We start from the raw sequence: 22,770 nt of genomic DNA, 5'->3' as shown, positions 1-22,770 counted from the left end.
AATGGAAAGGCAAGGAATTGGGAGATGGAGTGTTGTGCATGAGGAACAGCAAAAAGACCAGAATTAATTAATTGCTGACTTTGAGAAGTGAAGTAAAGTATGAGAATTTTGGAATGATAAGAAGGGGCAAATTGTAAAGGCTTTAAAAGCTAAATAAGGTTTTATATTTGATACTGGAGGTAATTGTCACTAGATTTTTTTTTCTTTTTTTTTTTTCTTGGTGAGGCAGTTGGGGTTAAGTGACTTGCCCAGTCACACAGCTAGTTAGCGTTATGTGTTTGAGGCCACATTTGAACTCAGGTCCTCCTGACTTCAGGGCTGGTGTTCTATCCACTGTGCCACCTAGCTGTCCCCCATTCTAATTTTTAAGGAGTTGTTTTCTTCTATTAGGTTTTTTACCTCCTTTTTGGTTTGGCCCATTTTACTTTTTAAGGAGTTCTTCTCTTGGTGATTTTTTTGTGCCTCCTTTTGCATTTGACCAATTCTACTTTTTAAGGACTTGTTTTCTATGGTTATTTTTTGTCCATCCTTTTCCAAGCTGTTGACTCTCTCTTGCATACCTCTCATTTCTTTTCCCAATTTTTCTCCTATCTCTCTTATTTGACTTTTAAAATCCTTCTTAAGCTCTTTCAAGAAGGTTTCTTGGGCTTGAGACCAGTTCATATTCCCCTTTGAAGTTTTGGATGTGGGTATATTAGCAATGTTGTCCTCTTCTGAATTTGTGCCTTGATCTTCCCTTTCCCCAAAATAAGAATCTATGGTCATTTTCTGTTCCTGCTTTTTGTTTATGGTGTTCACCTATTTCCTGACTTTAAAAAATGTTGAGTTCTCCTGCTGGAGGGAAGGGGGCACTTACCCAAGCTTCTTTTTATGCTCACCTGTGCCTTGCACTTGAATGTTTAGCTACTGTTGGCCTGGGCCTGGCACAGGGATGTTTCAATTCTGGTGGATTTCTGTCAGCCTGGAGCTTTGCCTTCTGGAGTTGTGCTTCCCAGAGTTGTTTTGAGGCACTGGGTGATTTCACTGCTAGAGAATGCTCTCACTTGTGGTGATTTTCTGAGCTGGTGTCTATCCCCTTCCTGTACTGAGGTTCTGGGGGTGGGGGTCCTGGTGTTGGCACTTGCCTGCTCCACCAACCTGAGTCTCAGGATCTCCACCTGGTGTGCTGAGGTGGGCCTTGCCACTAGCTTGCTGAGACGCCTCCTATCCTATACTGCTCCCCCTGTCCCATTAATCTCCCAAGCTTCCTGGAGTACAAGACTGCTTTGCCCTGTCTTTTTGTTGGCTCAAGGTTTTTCCTTGGTCAATATTTTCTGGGCTTTCAGAGGTCAATGAGGGAGGGTGAGAGTGACTTATTTCTTACTCTGCCATCTTGGCTCCCGGCATCACTAGATTTTATTAAGTAGGTAGGTGATATGGTCAAACCTGTGCTTTAAGAAGATCACTTTGACATGATGGAAAGCAGTGGAGAAATGCTTGTGGCAGGAAGACCAATTAGAAGTTTATTGTAACAGCCTAGATATGAGGTGATGAAGGCCTGAACCTGGGTAGTTGCTACAATAATGAATTGTGTTTTGAGCATATTGAATTTGAGATGTCTAAAAGACATCCAGTTTGAAATGTCCAAAAGGCAGTTGGTGATGTAAGACTGGAGCTCAAGGAAGAGGTTAGACCTGTATAGAGATAATTAACCCATGGGATCTGATGAGCTCATCAAGCAAGTTATTGAAGGAGAAGAGAAGAAAGCCATGGACAGACTCTTGGGGGACACCCATAGTTAGTGGACTTGACCTGTACGTAAGGAAGACCCAGCCATGGAGACTGAGGAGCATTCCTCCTGAAACAGCAGAAAGTAGTGTCATGAAATCTTTAGAACAGACAGAATATCCAAGAGAAGAAGGTGACTGATATTGTCAGAGGTTGCAGAGATGATGCAGAGGAATGAGAAAAGGACGTTAGATTTGTCCATTAAGAGGTCACTGGTAACTATGGAAAGAATTTTCACTTGTGCCAGATGACAAGAGAGTTTAATAGAAAGTAAGAGGTGCAGAAGACGAAGCATTCATATTAGAGAGCTTTCTCAAGGAATCGAGCCACAAGAAGGAGGAGAGATATAGGATGAAAATTATAAGAATGGAAGGATCATTTGATCCTGACTTTTTTTTTTAAGGATGGGAGAGATATGACTTTTTTTTAAGGCAAATAGGAAGCAGCTATTAGATAGGGAGAGACTGAAGATTACTGAGAGTAGATATGATAGAGGGTCCAATCTGCTGGAGAAGGTAGGATGGAATGGGTTCAAGGGTTCATATTTTCATAAGAAGGGTGGAAGGGGTGAAGGAGGAAAAAGAAGGTAAGATACCCGAGTATCTTTTAGTGTTTGGCCTCTTTTTGTTTATTATTTGTTTGTGATGTATAAGTCAAGGTTTTCTGGATACCTGACCTGGAGAATGTTGAATTCCTACAACCAGTCCCTGGGCCCCCTCCTTAATTGGAGGATCTGAGAGGTAAGAGCTAGAGGGACAGGGAATATTGAAGAGGTATAAGTTTCAGACCTGATTTCATTTTGTAGGAAGATGAATTTCTGAAGACAATGGCAGAGAGGAATTATGAGGTATTATGAGGTAGTTTTCCTGGGCTCCCTCTTTAAATGGAGGATCTGGAAGGGAGGGGCCCCAGGAGCAGGGAATACTGAGGAGGTTTGAATTTCAGAGTTGATTTTATTTTGGAAGATGAGTTTCTGGAAACAATAATGGAGTCTATGACAGCATCCAGGTGGGAAATGATCGTGCCTTTGATCTTGCCATCACCCACAAAGGTTTTACCTACATTTTCATGAACTCTGAAATTCTTTATTTGATCATAATCTTTTATCATTCCATTTCCCCCTCTGCTTTATGATCATTGGCTCTCTTTTTAGTCCTCATTGTGACCTCCAGTCCTCTCACCCTTCAGTTTCTTTCTAGGTCATAACCTCTGCACTGGGTATACTCTTCTTCCATTCTTATCTTGATCCTTTGGTAAACCAATTCCACTCTACATTATCTTATACACTTGATTCTTTGACTCATACTCTTACAGCCTTATTAAGCCCCACCCTCAGATTATCCAGACCATCTGCTGCCTTTCCTTCTGAATTCATGTGTTGTTAAATGGAGCTGAAGAAAATCATAAAACCATGAGAAATCACTACAAATCTGGTTATATAATCTCAACTAGGCCCTAACTGCAGCAAGACAATCCTTTTATACCTCTCTAATTGATTCACTATCTCACTTATCAAAGCTATTTCAAATCTTTCATTTCCTCCTCAATCCTCCCATTTTCAGGTTTTTTTAATGTGTTGTTTTCCCCTATTAGATTATGAGCTCCTTGAGGGCAAGGAGTGTTTCCAGCACTAAGCACAATTCCTGGTACATGGAAGACACTTAACAAATGTTTACTGACTGACTATGATGGTGTGTATTTGAGATGGAATGGAAGAGTGGGTCATGGGAATTGATCAGATTAAGAAACTAGGAAATTAGGGTATTTGAGGGAGTATCTGCATCTATGTATATTGAGGTTCCCTACTTATGAGGGCCGAATTTGAGATGGAAAGAAATATTGTGAGTTAAGTGATTTGCTCAGAGTCTCACACAGCTTCTAAGTGTCTGAGGTAGCATTCAAACTCAGGTCTACTTGGCTCAAAGTCTCTATCCATTACACCAAATTTTTTCTTTTAATTTGCATTGAAAAAATACATGTTCTTATAATATATTGTTTACAAGAAACACATTTGAAGCAGAGAGATACACACAGAGTAAAGGTAAAAGTCTGGAGTAGAATATATTATGCTTCAGCTGAAGTAAAAAAAGCAGTGGTAGCAATCCTGATCTCAGACAAAGCAAAAGCTAGAATTGATCTAATTTAAAAAGACAAGGAAGGAAACCACCTCTTGGTAAAAGGTACTATAGACAATGAAGTAATATCAATACTAAACACGTATGGGCCAAGTGGTATAGTATCCAGATTCTTAGAGGAGAAGTTCAATGAGTTACAGGAAGAAATAGACAGCAAAACAATACTAGTGGGGGACCTCAATCTCCCCCTTTCAGAACTAGATAAATCTAACCACAAAATAAACAAGAAAGAAGTTAAGAAGATGAATAGAATTTTAGAAAAGTTAGGCATGGTAGACCTCTGGAGAAAATTGAATGGGAATAGAAAGGAGTATACCTTTCTCTTTTCTTTCCTTATTTTTTTTTTTTTTAGGAAATTGGGATTAAGTGACTTGCCCAGGGTCACACAGCTAGTGAGTATTAAGTGTTAGGTCCACTGCACCACCTAGCTGCCCCAGAGTATACCTTTTTCTCAGAAGTACATGTCACCTACACAAAAATTGACCATGTACTAGTGCATAAAAACCTCACAATCTAATGCAGAAAGGCAAAAATACTAAATGCATCCTTTTCAGATCATGATGCAATAAAAATTACATGTAATAAAGGGCCATGGAAAAATAGACTGAAAATTAATTGGAAACTAATCTATCCTAAAGAATGAGTGGGTCAAACAACAAATCATAGAAACTACTAATAATGTCATTAAAGGGAATGGCAAGAATGAGACAATATACCAAAACTTATGGGATGCAACCAAAACAGTTCTTGGGGAAATTTTGTATCTTTCAATGCTTACATGAATGAAATTAAGAAAGATCAATGAATTGGGTGTGCAACTAAAAAAAAGCTAGAAAAAGAACAAATTTAAAATCCCCAATTAAATACCAAATTAGAAATTCTGAAAATCAAAGGATATATTAATAAAAATGAAATTAAGAAAACTATTGAACTAATAAATAAAACTAACAGCTGGTTTTATGAAAAAAAACCCAATAAAATAGATAAACCTTTGGTTAGTTTTATTTTAAAAAAAAGAAGAAAACCAAATTACCTGTATCAAAAGTGAAAAGGGTGAATTCTCCACCCACAAAAAAGAAATCAAAACAATAATTAGAAACTATTTTGCCCAACTATATGGCAATAAATCTGACAATCTAAGTTAAATGGACGAATGTTTACAAAAATATAAATTGCCCAGATTAACAGAAGAAGAAATAAAATGCTTAAGTAAACCCTCTTCAGAAAAAGAAATTGAACAAGCCATCAATGAACTCAGTAAGAAAAAATCTCTAGGGTCAAATGGATTTAAAAGTGAATTCTACCAAACATTTAAAGAACAGTTCATTGCAATACTATATAGACTATTTGAGAAAATAGGTGAAGGAGTCTTGCCAAATTCTTTTTATGATACAAATATGGTGCTGATACCTAAAGCAGGAAGAACCAAAACAGAGAAAGAAAATTATAGATCAATTTCCCTAATGAATATTGATGTAAAAATTTAAATAAAATATTAGCAAAGAGATTACAGCAATTTGTCAGGAGAATAATACACTATAGCTAAGAGGGATTTATACCAGGATTGCAGGGTTGGTTCAATATTAGGAAAACTATCAGCATAATTGACCATATCAATAATAAAACTAACTGAAATCATATGATTATTTCAATAGATGCGGAAAAAGCTTATGACAAAATGCAACACCCTTTCCTATTTAAAAACACTAGAGAGCATAGGAATGAATGGAATTTTCCTTAAAATGATAAGTAGCATCTATCTAAAACCATCAGTAAGCATTATATGTAATAGGGATAAGCTAGAAGTATTTCCAATAAGATCGGGGGCAAAACAATGATGTCCATTATCACCACTGTTACTCAAAATTGTGCTAGAAATGTTATCTGTAGCAATTAGAGAAGAAAAAGAAATGGAAAGAATTAGACTAAGCAATGAAGAAACCATGCTATCACTCTACAGATGATATGATGGGATACTTAGAGAATCCCAGAAAATCAACTAAAAAACTACTTGAAATAATTAACATCTTTAGCAAAGTTGCAGGGTATAGAATAAACCCACAAAAATCATCAACATTTCTACATATTACTAACAAAACCCAACAGCAAGAGATAGAAAGAGGAGTTCCATTTAATATACTGTAAACAAAATACCTGCCAAGACAAAACCAGGAACTCTATGAACACAATTGCAAAACACTTCTCACACAAATAAAGTCAGATATAAGTAATTGGAAAAATATTAGTTGCTCATGGGTAGGCCAAAATAATATAATAAAAATGACACCTCTACCTAGATTAATTTACTTATTTAGTGCCATGCCAATAAAACTACCAAAAATTATTTTATAAAGCTAGAAAAAATAATAACAAAATTCATCTGAAAGAACAAAAGTTCTAGAATATCAAGGGAATTAATGAAAAGAAATGCAAAGGAAGATAAACTAGCCATATGAGACCTAAAACTGTATTATAAAGGAGCAATCATCAAAACTACTTGGTACTGGCTAAGAAATAGAGTGGTAGATCAGTGTTAGGTACATAAGACACAGTCATCAATGACTGTAGTAATCTATTGTTTGATAAACCTAAAGACTACAACTTTAGGGATAAGAACTCACTATTTGACAAAAAACTGCTAGGAAAACTGGAAAACAGTATGGCAGAAACTAGGCATAGACCAACATCTTACACCATATACCAAGATAAGGTCAAAATGGGTACATGATGTAGACATAAAGGCTGATACTGTAAGCAAAGTGGGAGAGCACAGAATGGTTTACCTGTCAGATTGATGGAGAAGGGAAGAATTTATGACCAAACAAGAGATACAGAACATTATGAAATGCAAAATGGATAATTTTGATTACATTAAATTGGAAAGTTTTTGCACAAAGAAAGTCAATGCAATCAAGATTAGAAGGGAAGCAAAAGCTGGGAAACAATTTTTACAGCCAGTGTCTCTGATAAAGGCCTCATGTCTAAAATATATATGAAACTGAGTCAAATATAAAAGAATAAAAGCCATTCCCCAATTGATAAATGGTCAAAGGATATGAACAGGCAGTTTTTAGATACAGAAATTTTAAATATTCTCAATTTTAAAAATTCTAAATAAACTATATATAGTCATATGAAAAAATGCTCTAAATCACTATTGATTAGAGAAATGCAATTTAAAACAACTCTGAGGTATCACATCACTCCTATCAGATTGGCTAAAATGACAGAACAGGAAAATGATAAATGTTGGAGAAGATGTGGGAAAATTGGAACGCTAAGGCATTGTTGGTGGAGTTGTTAACTCCATTATGGAGAGCAGTTTGGAACTGTTGTCTAAAGGGCTATAAAACTGTGCAAACCCTTTTTAAAAAGTTTTCAACATTTGCTTTTATAAGATTTTGAGTTCTAAAATTTTTTCTCCCTCCTTTCCCTTTCCCCCCCAAGACAGCATGCAATCTGATATAGCGTATACAGGTACAATCATATTAAACATATTTCCACATTGGTCATATTGTGAAGGAAGACTCAGAACAAAATTGAAAAACCATGAGAAAGAAAAAAAAAGAGAGAGAGAAAATAGTGTGCTTCAATCTGCATTCAGACTCCATAGTCCTTTCTCTGGATGTGGATAGTATATTCCATCTTGAATCTTCTGGAATTGTCTTAGATTGCATACCCTTTGATCCAGTAATACCATTACTAGGTTTGTATCCCAAAAAGACTATAAAAAAGGGAAAAGGATCCATATGTACAAAAATATTTATAGCTGCTCTTTTTGTGGTGGCAAAGAATTGAAAATCGACAGGATGCTTATCAATAGGGGAATGGCTGAATAAGTTGTGGTATGTAATGGAATAGCACTGTTCCATAACAAATGATGAGCAAGCAGATTTCAGAAAAACCTGGAAGGACTTACATGAACTGTTGCTGAGTGAAGTGAACAGGACCAGGAGAACATCATACACAGTAACAGCAACATTGTGTGATGACCAGCTTTTATAGACTTAGTTCTCTCTCTGCAATGCAATTATCTAAGACAATTCCAAAAGACTCATGATGGAAAATACTATCACATTCAGAGAAAGAACTGTGGATTCTGAACGCAGATTGAAGTATACTATTTTCTCTTTTTTGTTTTTTCTTTTTAATGGTTTTTCCTCTTCTCTTTTGATTCTTCTTTCACAACATGACTAATTGTGGAAATACATTTAATACGATTATACATGTATAGCCTTTATCAGATTGCATGCCGTCTTGGAGAGGGGGAAAATTTAGAACTCAAAATCTTATAAAAGTGAATTTGAAAACTAAAAATAAATACATTTTATAAAATTGCATTGAGATGAATTATTTCATTTTTTTGGCTGAGTAGTAATAAATCACTAATTGTTTTTTTTAAATCATTGAAAATTAGACTAGATACAGAAGTTCTTAATCTGGGTTCCCTGAATTTTTATCTCTATCATTTTTATCTCTAAACCAACACCTATAGAAATACATAGATATAGATAGATAATTTTGATACAATTAGTTTTCTTTGTAATTATTTTATTTTGGGCATTTAAAAACATTATTCTGAGAAGGGCTACATAGATTTCATCAGATCACCAAAGAGGTCCTTGACACTTAAAAAGGTTAAAAACCCCTGGACTGGAATTTCATCAGCTCTATTCTTAAAAAAATGTGAATTTGATAATTACTGAAAATTTTTTTAAATTTAAATCAGTAGTAAGATAAAAATGAAATACAATAACTCTGATCAGCAACCTTACTCAAATGATCCAACATTAAATAAATACAAAGCATTCCTGTTTCACAACTGACAAATTCAGATTATTTTCTGGGTTATTATATTCCTTAGGTATTGTATTTACCCACTTGTCAATTTAGTTATTTTGCATTTTAATATGGTAACCTCCAGGAGGATATAAATTGGCTTATTCTTTATGTCAACTACAGTATGTTGCACAGTATGATGCATAAGTAAGTACTCAATAAGTATTTCTTTAATGAATGAATGAATGAATAAATGAATGACATTCATATTCGAAGATCCTCTACATAAGATAGCCCTAAACTAAAGAAAGCAAGTGGTATCACAATTTCTTAACATGCTCCCACTAGATTTTGAAACAAGTTGTTTGCTTTAACTCCTGTTTAGTCTATGGGTTATATTCCTAACTTTCATTCAGGTACAGTCCCTATGTGTGTCATATTTTTATGTGTTACCTGTTGCCTACCTCTTTACCCACACTCCAAGGGGGTTTGGCTCTAAACATACATGGAATCTTCATCTTGCTGGTGGCCTGACTCCAAAGAGTCTTTTTGTTTACACTTTCTGTTTTATCACTACTACCCTGGATATAACCAAGTGTAGAGCATCTCAAAAATGAGTATTTTCTATAAAGATAGAATATTAAAGGTATTCAGGATACATAATATATGTCAATATGTCAATAATGTTGACATTAGGTATAGGACAATTATTTTTTCCTTCATTATAGAAAAATGATTAAGACAGAAAAGACTCATGAGCTTGCATTAATAAACACAGAACCATAAGACATCATACATATTATACTCTTTCAAAAGGAAAACATAGCCTTGTGGGACTGTTGAACAACTACTAAGACTCCTGTCTTATGGCCAGCTAGGGTGTGACTTGGGCTTTCTTAGATGTTTAAGCTGCAGCATCTGCTTGGCCATCAATCTCCTCTAAGAAATTACACTATTGCAGAAATCTACCACTGGCAGTTCACACTTTATTCACAAACTTTCTCCCAAACTCATGAAATTGCCACTAGAACTAGAAATATGCATTGACTGGGATCCCTGGAAGAAGCAGAAAGCATAAATCTGTGGACTCAAGCTCACATAGGTAAGCATATATTCATTTTCTTGTATCTACCATCACTTCTGGCAGTAGGGAAGGAAGAGAAAGCCTTCCAGCCACCCTATGGAAGTTCAAAAGGAGAATAAAAACTGGAAGAGGTGGAACTGGTTCTCCACCAACCCTCTAAAGGCCTACCAAATGAGTGGCACCTCCTAGCTCTGTGACTAATCATCTTCATTGCAATCCTCATCACTAGTGACCAATTATCAACTCCACAAGGCAAGTTGCTAACAAAGAGCCAGGGTGCATAATCCACTTCAACTATTACTCTCATTATACCCTTTCCTCTAATTAAATATTTGACCTTCCCAGTAGATTAACTTAGGTGCTTTTGGTACATTTGTCTACATCCCTAATTCAAAAGAGTTCTGAGGAAGAGTTCTTGTGGGGCTTTAGTTGAGCTGTGAAAGAAACTAAGAGAGATGAAGGCAGAGAGTATTCCAGGCATGAGGCATAGCCAATGAAAATGCTCAAAGTTGGAAGATGAAGTGTTGTGTTTGAGGAACAGCGAGGAGGTTATTGCTACTGGATTATAGAGTACATGAATTTCCAAATAGAAATCTATACAAAAACCATTCTCTAATAAGTCCCTACAAATTCATAGGATACTACAATTTCTCTAGTGGAAAAACTAGGGCAAAAAACCAAAATAAACCAAAACAAAAAAACTAAGATGTTCAAATTGAAGTACAAACTCACTGAGGAAGACTCAGCATAATTAGACCAGCTTTTTAAAAAAGAAAAAAAAAAACAGAATAAATTTAGATGAATCTGGAAGAGCATGGCGTTCCCAGAAAGAGACTAACTAGTTGGGGTTGATGAAAATAAAAAAACTATGTTGCCTGGTGGGTAGATAGACTTCTAGGCCTGGAGTCATATCTGAGTTCATATCTGGCCTCAGATACTTACTAGCTGTGTGAACTTAACCTCTGTTTGCCTCAGTTTCCTCAATTTTAAAATGGGGATAATAATAATAGCACCTGTCTGCCAGAGTTGTGGTGAAGATAAAATGAGATACTATTTGTAAAACACTTAGCACAGTGTTTGGCACATGCTATATAAATGCTAGATATTATTAATATCATTATTAAAATCAACCCCTCAGATCTCCAAATGATCCTCAAAGTATAAACCATCATCCAAAGGGTCCTCTCACATGAGTGGCTTCTGCTTTGGAGTCACATGGAGGGAAAATCGACGGATTTCTCTTGGTCTCTGACTCATTGCTTTAATACCCCAAGAGCAGGATTATAGGAAAAATCTCTAAGTCAAAGCTTAGGTTTGGCAAATATATATGATCTAATCAAATAGTCATTACTGGGGTCTCTTTTATAACAAATACTCAATGTATAATGGATGTCGAGTATAAGGTAGATATTAAGAATGATTTTTTAAAGAAAATGACCAAGGCACAGAAGGCTTATGAGCCTACATTAACAAATCAATATACTCTACTCCCCTAAAAGGTAGAGACAACTTTGTGGGACTGCTGAAATGGACATTTCACTTTTACCTCAGACGTACAAGGTCCAAATCTGGCAAAGTCAGGGTATGGCTTGGCCTTTCTTAAGAATTTTGACTGTAAAAAGGAACACAACAAATGTTGGAGGAGATGTGGGAAAATGCTGTTGTTGCTAAGTCATATTCAGTCATGTCTGACTCTTTATGACCCCATTTGAAGTTTTCTTGACAAAAATACTAAGGTGGTTTGCCATTTACTTCTCCAGCTCACTTTTTAACAGATGAAGAAACTGAGGCAAAAAGGGTAAGTGATTTGCCTAGAGTGACACAGCTAGTAAATGTTTGAGATCTATCCACTGTGCCATCTAACTTCCCCTGAAGAAAAATAGGGACACCAATGCAGTACTGGTAGAGTTGTAAACTGGTTCAAATCATTCTGGAAAGCAATTTGGAATTCTGACCAAAGGTCTATACAACTTTGATCCAGGGTATGCCACTTTTTACATATATGTATGTATGTATATGTGTATAGGTATATGGGTGTATATATTATATGTATGTATATGTGTGTATGTGTTTGTACATATATATATATATATATTTCTAATGATAATCAACTATGAAAGACTTAGCTACTCTGATCAATATGATCCAAGACAATTCTAAAGGACCCATGTTGAAAAATGCTATTTGCCTCCAGAAAGAAAATTGATACGCTCTGAGTGAAGTATACTTTTTTTTGCATGTTTCATCAGGAATATCCTGGAATCATGGTTTATCATTATATTGATCAGTGTTCTTAAAGCTTTCAGAGTTGTTTGTTTTTACAATGTAATTATTATTGGAGAGATTGTTCTTTTGATCTGCTCACTTGGGTATGAATCAGTTTATGTAGGCCCTTTCTAGTTTCTCAGATGTCATCATTTCTTACAGCACAACAGTATTCCATTATATTGAAACACCAAAATTTGTTCAGTCAGTCTCCAAATGATGGGAACCCCTTTGTTTCTAGTTCTTTGCCACCATTAAAGAGCTGCTATAAACATTTTTGCATATGTTATTTTTTTTTGCTTTTTCTTTGACCGTTTTTGGATATTGTGGTATCCCTGGGTCAAAGGGTATGCATAATATGATAACTTTTTTTTGAGCATAGTTCCAAACTGCTTCACAGAATGGCTAGACCAGTTCACAATTACACCAAGGATCCATCAATGTGCCCATTTTCCTGCAACCCCTCTGATATTTGTCATTTTCTTTCTTTGTCAACTTTGCCAATCTGATGAGGTTCTCAATCTTTTGGTGATTTAGAGCACTTTTCATATGGCTATTTGTTTGGATGTCTTCCTTTGAAAACTGCCTATTCTTGTCTTTCAATGATTCATCAATAGTAGAGTGGATATTCTCTTTATAAATTTGAATCAGTTCACTTTCTATCTTTGAAAAGAAATTTTTAACAAAAAACTCATTGTAAAGATTTTTTCCCCAGTTATCCAGTTTCCTTCTCATTTAAGATGCAGTGATTTTGTTTGTACAAAAACGACTTAGGAGCAGCTAGGTGGCATAGTGGATAGAACTCTGGTCTTGGAGTTGGGAGGACCTGAATTCAAATCTATCCTCAGACACTTGACACTTACTAGCTGTGTGACCCTGGGCAAGTCACAACCCCAAATGCCTCGCAAAAAAAGTCTCAATCTAATATAATCAAAATTGTCCATTTTGTCTTCTGTGATTGCCTCTTTTCTTTGTTTAGTCATTAATGCTTCTCCTTTCCATAAATTTAAAAGTTAATTTCTTCTTTGCTTCTCTAATTGTTTATGTCACCCTTTATGTCAGTCATGTTGTGCTTTGCAACTTAACTTGCTATATACATTGTGTGATGTTGGTCTATACCTAGTTTCTGCCAAACTTCCTTTCAGTTTTGCCAAAACTTTTTGTCATATAGTGAGTTCTTATTCCACTATGTGGGATCTTTGCATATATCAAAATTAGAGTACTATGCTTATTTGCTCATTAAGTATTGTTTATCTAATCTGTTTCATTGATTGACCTATTTCTTAATCAGTACCAAATAATTTTCATGATTATTGCTTTGTTGTATAGTTTGAGAGCTGGTACTGATAGATTATTTTCCTTCCCACTTTTGAAAATTATTTCCCTAAAGGGAAAGGATCTAAAGGATCTAAAGATCCTCAATGTTTTGTTCCTCCAAGAGAATTTCATTACTATTTTTTTCTAGTTTTATAAAGTAATCCTTTGGTAGTTTGATTGATATGGCATTTATTGAATTTCCTAGATGATGCAACTAATTTTGTTGATTTGTTGACCAGATAGAAAGAGAAAGGGTGAGGAGGAGCATGTCTACCCAAACTAAATAATACTGTATACCCTTTTTGTTTAAGGTTAAATAAACTTTTTGTTAACTGACTTAAATGACTGCCTCATTTGATCCCAACATCAAACCTGAACTAACAGAGTGCTGGCATCAAGGGTTGGAGTGTACTGCTTCTTAGTACCCTACCACCTAAGTTTATCTCCTCAAAAAGTTGCTTTAGTTTGCATTTCTCTGATTAATAGTGTTTTAGAGAATTTTTTTCATGAGGTCGTTTATAGCTTGGGTTTTTTCCCTTTGAAAAATATCTGTTCATAACCTTTGACTTATTTCTTTCAATAGTTAGCATTTCCTGAGCTATGTTACATAGTAGTGTTGATAATGAACAGTGTTGATAATAGATGTAAAGACATCTATTCTTATTTAAAGTTTTCTAACTTTTCTTCAATATGAATAATGGATTCCCCGAGTTCTAAGAGTTCTGGGCAGTTTTCATTTATGTTTTGTTGAAATATAGTATTTTGTTATATAAACTTTTATTTTGGTCGTGATTTTTAAGTAGATCAATAATTCTTAGATTGCATCTTCTTGACTATTTTCCTGGGTTTTTTCTTATGCATGTGTAATTCATATTGCATATGTTCAATTCTTAAACGTGTGTGAGTGTGTGTGTGAGTGTGTGTGTGTATTTTGTTGTTCAGTCATTCAGTCATGTCCAACTCTTCATGACCCAGTGGATCATACTGCCCATGGAGTTTTCTTGTCCAAGATACTGGAGTCATTTGCCATTTCCTCCTCCAGAGGATTAAAGCAAAGAGAGGTTAAAGACTTGCCCAGGGTGACAAGGCTAGTAAGTGTCTGAGGCCAGATTTGAAGTCACATCTTCCTTTCAGCAGAAAATAGTTGATAAGAGAGCCAAACTCAAAGCCAAGAAAACCTGGCTTCAAGTTCCTCCTCTAACTGGTTGTATTAACCTGGCCAAGTTACTTAGTGCTCTAGACAAGTAAGTAGCAGAGAGATGCTGACTTCAATGATAGAGTTTCCTGGATAAAATACTGGAGCAAAAGCATATACAGATCTTAGTAAATGGCTTATAATTTCAGAAGAAATAAGATGATTCATAATGTGAATCATTTTTAAAATATGAAATTATCTAGGTTCATAAGAATGTAAAAGAATTAGAGATAACCATTGTGTCACAAACTGAGGCTAGTGTCTGAGTCTAAAGCCATATTAAACATTTTTTCAAAATCATCTTGCTATATCTTCTCAATAGTAAGCTGGTAACTCATAGGCAATGACATTTTTTAGTCAGACTTAGTCTTGATACAACAAAATTTGATAGTTTTTTTCCTCCTGTATTCTTGGAACTTTTCTACAGCCGTCTAAAAATTACAAAAAATGAATTCTATATTCAGGAGGCTTTCATAGAATTTCATGGGCCTTTGTAACATCCATTGAGGTTGGAGTGTTTTGACATAAATGAATTGAAGTTCTTTCCCAGTGCTTGATTTCTATTCCCATTTGCACCAGAAGAAAATTAGATTTATGTTTGTCTCATATGAAAAAGAAGACCCATCATTTTATTTGTTACATTCTTCTTCTCTATTATGTTTTCACAGCATGCTACTGCATTAAGGGAGAGGCTGTGCTCCCTTCTAGAAAAGGTGCTTTTTTTTTTTATTACTTTCCCTTCTTCATCTTGAATTACTCCTCACCATGAATGGATGGAGCTTAAAGGAAAAGGTATATGGGGTAAATTATCTCACATGAAACAGACAAGAAAAGGTTTTTTACAGTGGAGGGGAAACAGGGGAAGGTGAGAGGTAACGAGTGAATCTTATTCTCATCGGATTTGGCTTAAGGAGGGAATAACATACAAATTCAATTGGTTATGGAAACCTCTTACCCTTCAGGAAAATGGGGGGAAAAGGGACAAGAGAGCAGAGGGATGATAGAAGAGAGAGCAGATTGGAGGAGGAGGTAATCAGAAGCAAACACTTTTGAGGAGGAACAGGGGAAAAAGAGAGAATAGAATAAATAGGGAGTGGGATAGGATGAAGGGAAGTATACTTAATTTTTCACAACATGACTACTGTGGAAGTGTTTTGCATGGCTACACATGTATAACCTGTATAGAGTTACTTGCCTTTTCAATGAGGGTGGGTGGGGAGGGAGGAAGGGAGAAAATTTGGAACCCAAAGTTTAAAAAACAAAAATTAAAAAAATTGTTTTCACATGCAACAGGGAAATAAGAAATACAAGAAATGGGGTATAGAAATCTATCCTACCCTATAGGAAAATAGAAGGGGGGGAGAGATAGAAGGGAGGACAGATTAGGAGAAGGGGTATACAGAATGCATGCCATCTTGGGGTTGAGGGAAGGATGAGATGGGGAGAAAATTTGGAACTCAAAATCTTGTGGAAGTGAATGTTGAAAACAAAAAAAAATAAATTTTAAAAAAGAAAAGGGTATATTCTTTTTTTTTTGAAAAAGGTATATTCTTAAGAGCAAATTAAGGTTTGTCCTGATAATCTGCTTCTTGTTTATTTCCAGGGAGAAATAGGTGAATAAACTTAAATCTGGTGGCCACTTCCTGGGATAGTCACACAACAACCCATGTTTCTATAGAAATAGAAATAGAAGCAGAAGGATGGGGAGTGGTGTCTCAGTTTCTAGCTGTTGTCTGAGCTCTGCTTTTTAATAATAATAAGAGTTCACATTTATTTGAAACTTAAGGTTTACCTAGAGCAACTAGGTAGCACAGTGAATAATGTGCCAGGCCTGGAGTCAGGAAGACTCATCTTTCCTGAGTTCAAATCTGGCCTCAGAGACTAGCTGTGTGACCCTGGGCAAGTCACCTAATCCTATTTGCCTTAGTTCCTCATCTGTAAAATGAACTGGATAAAGAAGTGGTAAATCACTCCAGTATTTCTGCCAAGATAATCCCAAATGGGGTCACGAAGAGTCAGACACAGCTGAAATAAATGAACAACAAAATTTCACCTAGAACTTTCCGTACCTTGAAAATAGGGAGTGCAAGTATTTTTATGCCCATCTTACAAATAAGAAAACTGCGGCTCAGGGGACAGAGCCAAGATGGCAGAATAAAAGCAGAGACTTACTTAAGTTCTCCCCCAAACCTTCCAAATACCTGTAAAAATAACTCTAAATAAAATTTACAGCGGCAGAACCCACAAAACAACAGAATGAAACAAATTTCCAGCCCAAGGCAACCTGGAAGGTCAACAGGAAAGGTCTGTTGCACCAGTCCGAGAGAGGAGCACGGTCTAGTGCAAAATGCACCAACACAAATTGGGCCCCAACAAACTGGGAGCAGGCCTCAGAGGACTGAATCACTGGCAGCTGTGGCGGTTTCCAGACTTCTCAACCCACAAACGCCAAAGACAACTTAGAAGGTCAGTAGGAAAGGTCTGTTGGACCTAGGTGAGAGAAGAGTGTGGTCTGGCCTGGGGTCGTGGCTGTGGCAGTGGCTGCCTCCAGAGCTCTTAACAAAAGATGGTAAATGGATTGAGCAGCTGATCAGAGGGGAATTGCAGGGATATTTTTGCTGGTGCTGAGACAGGATTCTCTTGCTTTGCCCATCTTGGATCTGGGTCCCAGTCCTGGGTGGTGGTCCTGGGGTGATGAGCACTGGTGTGGTGAAGCATGTACCAAGGCAGAAAAGAGTGCTTGTGGTCACTCACAGACCACAGCACAGGCCAGGAGAGGAGGAAACACCTCTCCTTTGATCATACCACCTTGGAAGAACTGAAAAATTATGGGTCCCTAGAAGTATCTCTGAAAACAGCTGCACAAAACCCCTGAAGCTTGAGACAGTACACCCTCCACACTGGAAGCAGAACCTTACCTTAACAAAGAGTTAAAAAGTCAAGAAATTGGCTGGGAAAATGGTCAAACAGTGGAAAAATACTCAGACTATAGAATCTTACTTTGGTGACAAAGAAGATCAAAACATACAATCAGAAGAAGACAACAAAGTCTTCTTCCTACATCCAAAGCGTCCAAGAAAAATATAAATTGGTCTCAGGCCATGGAAGAACTCAAAAAGGATTTTGAAGAGCAAGTAAGAGAAGTAGAGAAAAATTTGGGAAGAGAAATGAGAGTGATGCAAGAAAATCATGAAAAATGAGTCAACAGCTTGCTAAAGGAGACCCCAAAAAAAATATTCAAGAAAATAACACCTTAAAAATAGACTAGACCAAATGGCAAAAGAGGCCCAAAAAGCCGATGAGGAGAAGAATACCTTAAAAAGCAGAATTGGCCAAATGGAAAAGGAGGTCCAAAAGCTCACTGAAGAAAATAATTCCTTAAAAATTAGAATGGAGCAAATGGAAGCTAATGGCTCTTTGAGAAATCAACACATTATAAAACAAAACCAAAAGAATGAAAAAATAGAAGACAATGTGAAATATTTCACTGGAAAAACAATTTACCTGGAAAATAGATCCAGGAGAGATAATTTAAAAATTATTGGACTACCTGAAAGGCATGATAAAAAAAAAGAGCCTAGACATCATCTTTCAAGAAATTATCAAGGAAAACTTCCCTGATATTCTAGAACCAGAGGGCAAAATAGAAATTGAAAGAATCCACTGATCACCTCCTGAAAGAGATCTCTAAAGGAAAACTTCTAGAAATATTATAGCCAAATTCCAGAGTTCCCAGGTCAAGGAGAAAATATTACAAGCAGCCAGAAAGAAACAATTCAAGTATTGTGGAAACACAATCAGGATAACACAAGATTTAGCAGCTTCTATTTTAAGGAATTTGAGGGCTTAGAATATGATATTCCAGAGGTCAAAGGAGCTAGGATTAAAACCAAGAATCACCTACCCAGCAAAACTGGGGAAAAAATGGAGATTCAGTAAATTAGAGGACTTTCAAGAAAAACTCTTGATGTGAAGAGCAGAGCTGAATAGAAAATTTCACTTTCAAATACAAGACTCAAGAGAAGCATGAAAAGGTAAACAGGAAAGAGAAATCATAAGGGACTCATTAAAGTTGAATTGTTTACATTCCAACATAGAAAGATTATCATCATGAGACCTTACTCAGTATTAGGGTAGTTGGAGGGAATATATAGAGGGCACAGGGTGAGCTGAATATGAAAGGATCATATCTAAAAAATAAAATTAAGGGGTGAGAGAGGAATGTACTGGGAGAAGGAGAGAGAGGTAAAATAGGGTAAATTATCTCACATAAAAGAGGCAAGAAAAAGCTTTCACGGTGAAGGGGGAAGTGAGAGGGAATAAGTGAACCATATTCTCATCAGATTTGGCTTAAGGAGAGAATAACATACACTCTCAATTGGGTATGGAAATCTATCTTACCCTACAGGAAAATAGGGGGAAAGAGTACTTCTTGGACTAGGATAGCATTTAATTGTTCTCCCTCAATTGCCCCAAGGTAACAATAATAATAACACTTATTGTTTGCTTCATTTGTCAGGAATTTTCCATCTTTTGAGAAGTATAAACAAAAAATTACCATATCTTTAAAATAAGAGTAATTCACCAGGCATGGTGGTATAATACCTAAAACCTGCATTACTGGTAGGAGCTGAGATTGGTGGATTAATTGAGTTCAAGAATTCTAAGTTGCACTAGGGTTAAATACCATCAGGAGTTTGCACTAAGTGCAGAAAAAATATGGTCAGCACCCAGGAGCAGAGAGTCTAAGGAGGGCTGAAGTGACCCAGGTGGGAAAATGGAGCAAATTAAAGCTTCTTTGCTGATTAATATTGGATTGGGCCCATTGAAACATTCTCAAAAAAAAAAAAAAAAGGAGAAGAGCCAGAGAAGAAGGAGGAAAAGAACAAACTGAAGGAGAAGAAGGAGCTGAAGGAGGAGGAGGAGGGAGAATTTGGAGATAACGTACTGTAGGAAAGTACACAGAACTAGGAGTCAGAAGATAAACTTAGTTTTGCTATTGCCACTGATTAGTTCTACGATATAACTAGTTATCTGATCTGAGTGGTAACTAATCTTATGAGCAGATAATATTAGGAGTCCCCTATAAAATAATGGGGTTGGACTAGATGACCTTCAAAGTTTCTTTGAGTATTTAAAACGGAAATTCTTACAACTGGTTTTGAAATATTCAGGCAAAATAATTTATTCCCACAAGGTGGCACTGTAGTTCCTTGGATTCTTTGTAGTGTAGAATTTTTTTTGTTTGTTTGTTTTGTTTTGTTTTCTGAGTGACTGTCTAGAACCTGACCCTGATCTGACATTGATAGAATAGTAATAGAAATGCTAGTGGGCAAATGTATGGTAAGGGTGCCTAGGGATAAAAGGTAGTGGACTAGGTTTTTTCTAGAAAAAGTTTGCTCTTTGGGTAGATATTTTTCAATACAAACAGTATCAAATATATTTTAGTTCCACAAAGACAAAAACAGAGAGTATGAACTAAGAATTGGGTTTTATAAAGTAATCTTTGTACCATTTCAGTTATCTAAAATCTCACGAATGAGAACAAGAAGGGCAATAAGGGCAACAATAACATATATATTGATCCCCTTAAAGTCCAACCAGTCCTTCTTGGTGGGAGGGTATTTTGGCAAAGTGAAGGAATGCCAGTCAGAGTGATGTACAACAGGGACTCTGTGTTTCTTCAGACTATTAGTATAACTATGAAGGAACTATGAAATTGGCAAAAGCATCAATTAGGTTCTTACCCTGACTAGTGTATCATACCTTCTTCCTATGAATATGAACACAAAATAGACAGCACAGTTGAATATTACAGTCACCAAATTGCCAGAGGAAACCCAGAGTTTCTTGGACATGGCCAATGAGGGAATTTGTTTTGCTTGACTATGCATATTTGTTACAGGAGTTTTCCTTTTTTTTCCCAATGAGGGAAGTTAAGAGGTAAAGAAAATAGATTTATTTAATTAAAAATAAAATTAAAAATTAAAAACAAAATGGTAGAAATTGTGCAACACATTATTATAGATTGTACAAGTTTATCACCTACCAAATACTTAGCCATGACCTTGCGGCTACAATAATAAATCAGAAGCTCATTTTCTTTCATAGACTGAAAAACAATAAGTCCCATACTATAAGCACATACCTCAAAATATCCTAGACAACTAAATTAATGAAATCTGATTCTCCTGCACCATGACCACAAAATCAAACTATTACTCATTGGCACAACATTGGTCCATCAAATGGAAACAATGTTTTTAATAAATGTTGTCTTACAAAATGTGTATAATCTCTAAGCCCTATGGAGCAAAAAAGTTTCCTAAAAATAGATATCTAGCAGAGGAAATCAAAATCATGTGGAAACAGGATTATCCCTGTTGTTCTATCTGCTACTGACATTGTACGGAGGATGCTTATAGAAGACTACAGAAGGTGAGCTTATCTCTCACTGCTTTAACTCAATTACAGAAAGCAGTTATTTTATCTACCTATGTAATAGTCTATAGAACATTAAATATACAAGAGTAGGATAGCTACTTTTCTCTGAATATTTTCCATGTGAACTTCATTGAAAAAGTGTAAATTATCATCATCATCATCATCATCGTATGACACTTTGAGATCTTCATGACCTTTACATATGTTATCATATTTGTGTTATATTGGTAGCTGGACACCAGCACTCAGGTTAGCTCATGTTCAATGTTGGGATAAAATGAGGTACTGATAGGTCATTGAACAATTACCAAAAGATTAATCAGCCCTAACATAACAATTATATAAAACAAAGATACAGTGACATTTATCTTCAACTCACTACCCTTCCCCAACACTGTGTGGAAACACAGCTGGTAAGCAGGACTAGATGTGATAACTCATCTAGTCTTCAGATATTCTTGAGTCATAGAGCACCAAATCCAATTGAGTGGGATTGTTTAAGCCCTTATGTGACCACATCAAAACAGACAGGAACCATCAGGAAGCTATGTCAAGAAAGGCACATCTTAAGTCTTGCCATATCTCCAGGCCATACAAGTCTCAACTTTGTCACCTATTAGGAAAAATCTAATCTAATCCACATTGGGAGTTGGGGTAAAGTAGAGAGAACTCTGGTAGATATTTATTCAATTATACTCCATAAGGTGAACACCGCAGGCATTATCACCCACGTTTTACAGGTAAGGAAACTGATTCAGAGGGGTTAAATGACTTACCCACAATCACACAACTAGTGATTTTTCATATGTATTGATCTCATCTCCCCAACTAATTTATAAATTCCTAGAAGGCAGGGACCATGTCTTATAGTTCTGTATTATCTACAGTAGCAGATATAGTGCTGGACTTGGAGTCAGGAAGATCTGAGGTCAAAACCAACCTTAGACACTTGCTAGCTATGAGACCCAGGGCAAGACACTTAACCTCTGTTTGTCTCAGTTTCTTCATCTGTAAAATGCAAGTAACAATAATAATACCTAATTCCCAAGGTTGTTGTAAGGATAAAACTAGACAGTATTTGCAAAGCAATTCGCACACTTTAAGTTGATATACAAATAATGATTATGATAATAATTCCCCCCTACAGTATGTAGCACAGTGCTAAGTGCATGAGAAACACACAATAAATATTTAATAAATGATTTTATAATTAGTCCTAACCAGTATCTCAATGGATTCCAACTTCTTATGGAAGAACACTGAAACACTGCAGGATTATTAGCTTCTGACTTGTTCCTTAATTTTCTCAAATTTCTTTAAATGTGGATCTGTGATTGGAAAGATTGTTGCTTATTTAGGATATTCAGTTCCAAATAGTTTATTACTTCTAGACAGCTCTTAGAAACTGTGACAGTTCATGAAAAAAAAAAAAAAAACAGAAGACAAATCAGTTTTTATCAGTATAGAGCTATTGTTTTTTTTCTCCATTAAAAGAACTAGATTATATGACTAGAAAAAGTTTAATCACTGTGGCAATACAGGACTTTAGGAATATAAAAAAAATTTGAAACTTGACTTTATGCTCTAATACCTAAAAGAAGGAAAGTTCTGGAGATTGAAACTCATTGAAATCTTTAAAAACAACAAAAAAAGGTTTATTGTTGCCTTTTGTCTCTATATTATCACCATCCCTTAAAAAAAGAACCTTTCTCCCACTCAGACCCTCTTTTATCAAAGAAATACAAATAAGATTTGTAATGTGGCTGTCTTGAAGTGGCTCATAG

The sequence above is a fragment of the Vombatus ursinus genome, unplaced genomic scaffold (genome assembly GCF_900497805.2).
Source record: "Vombatus ursinus unplaced genomic scaffold, bare-nosed wombat genome assembly UNPS02013950.1, whole genome shotgun sequence".
Lineage (NCBI taxonomy): Eukaryota > Metazoa > Chordata > Mammalia > Diprotodontia > Vombatidae > Vombatus > Vombatus ursinus.
The sequence above is the reverse complement of the archived record's forward strand: the minus strand, read 5'-3'. Positions refer to the sequence as shown.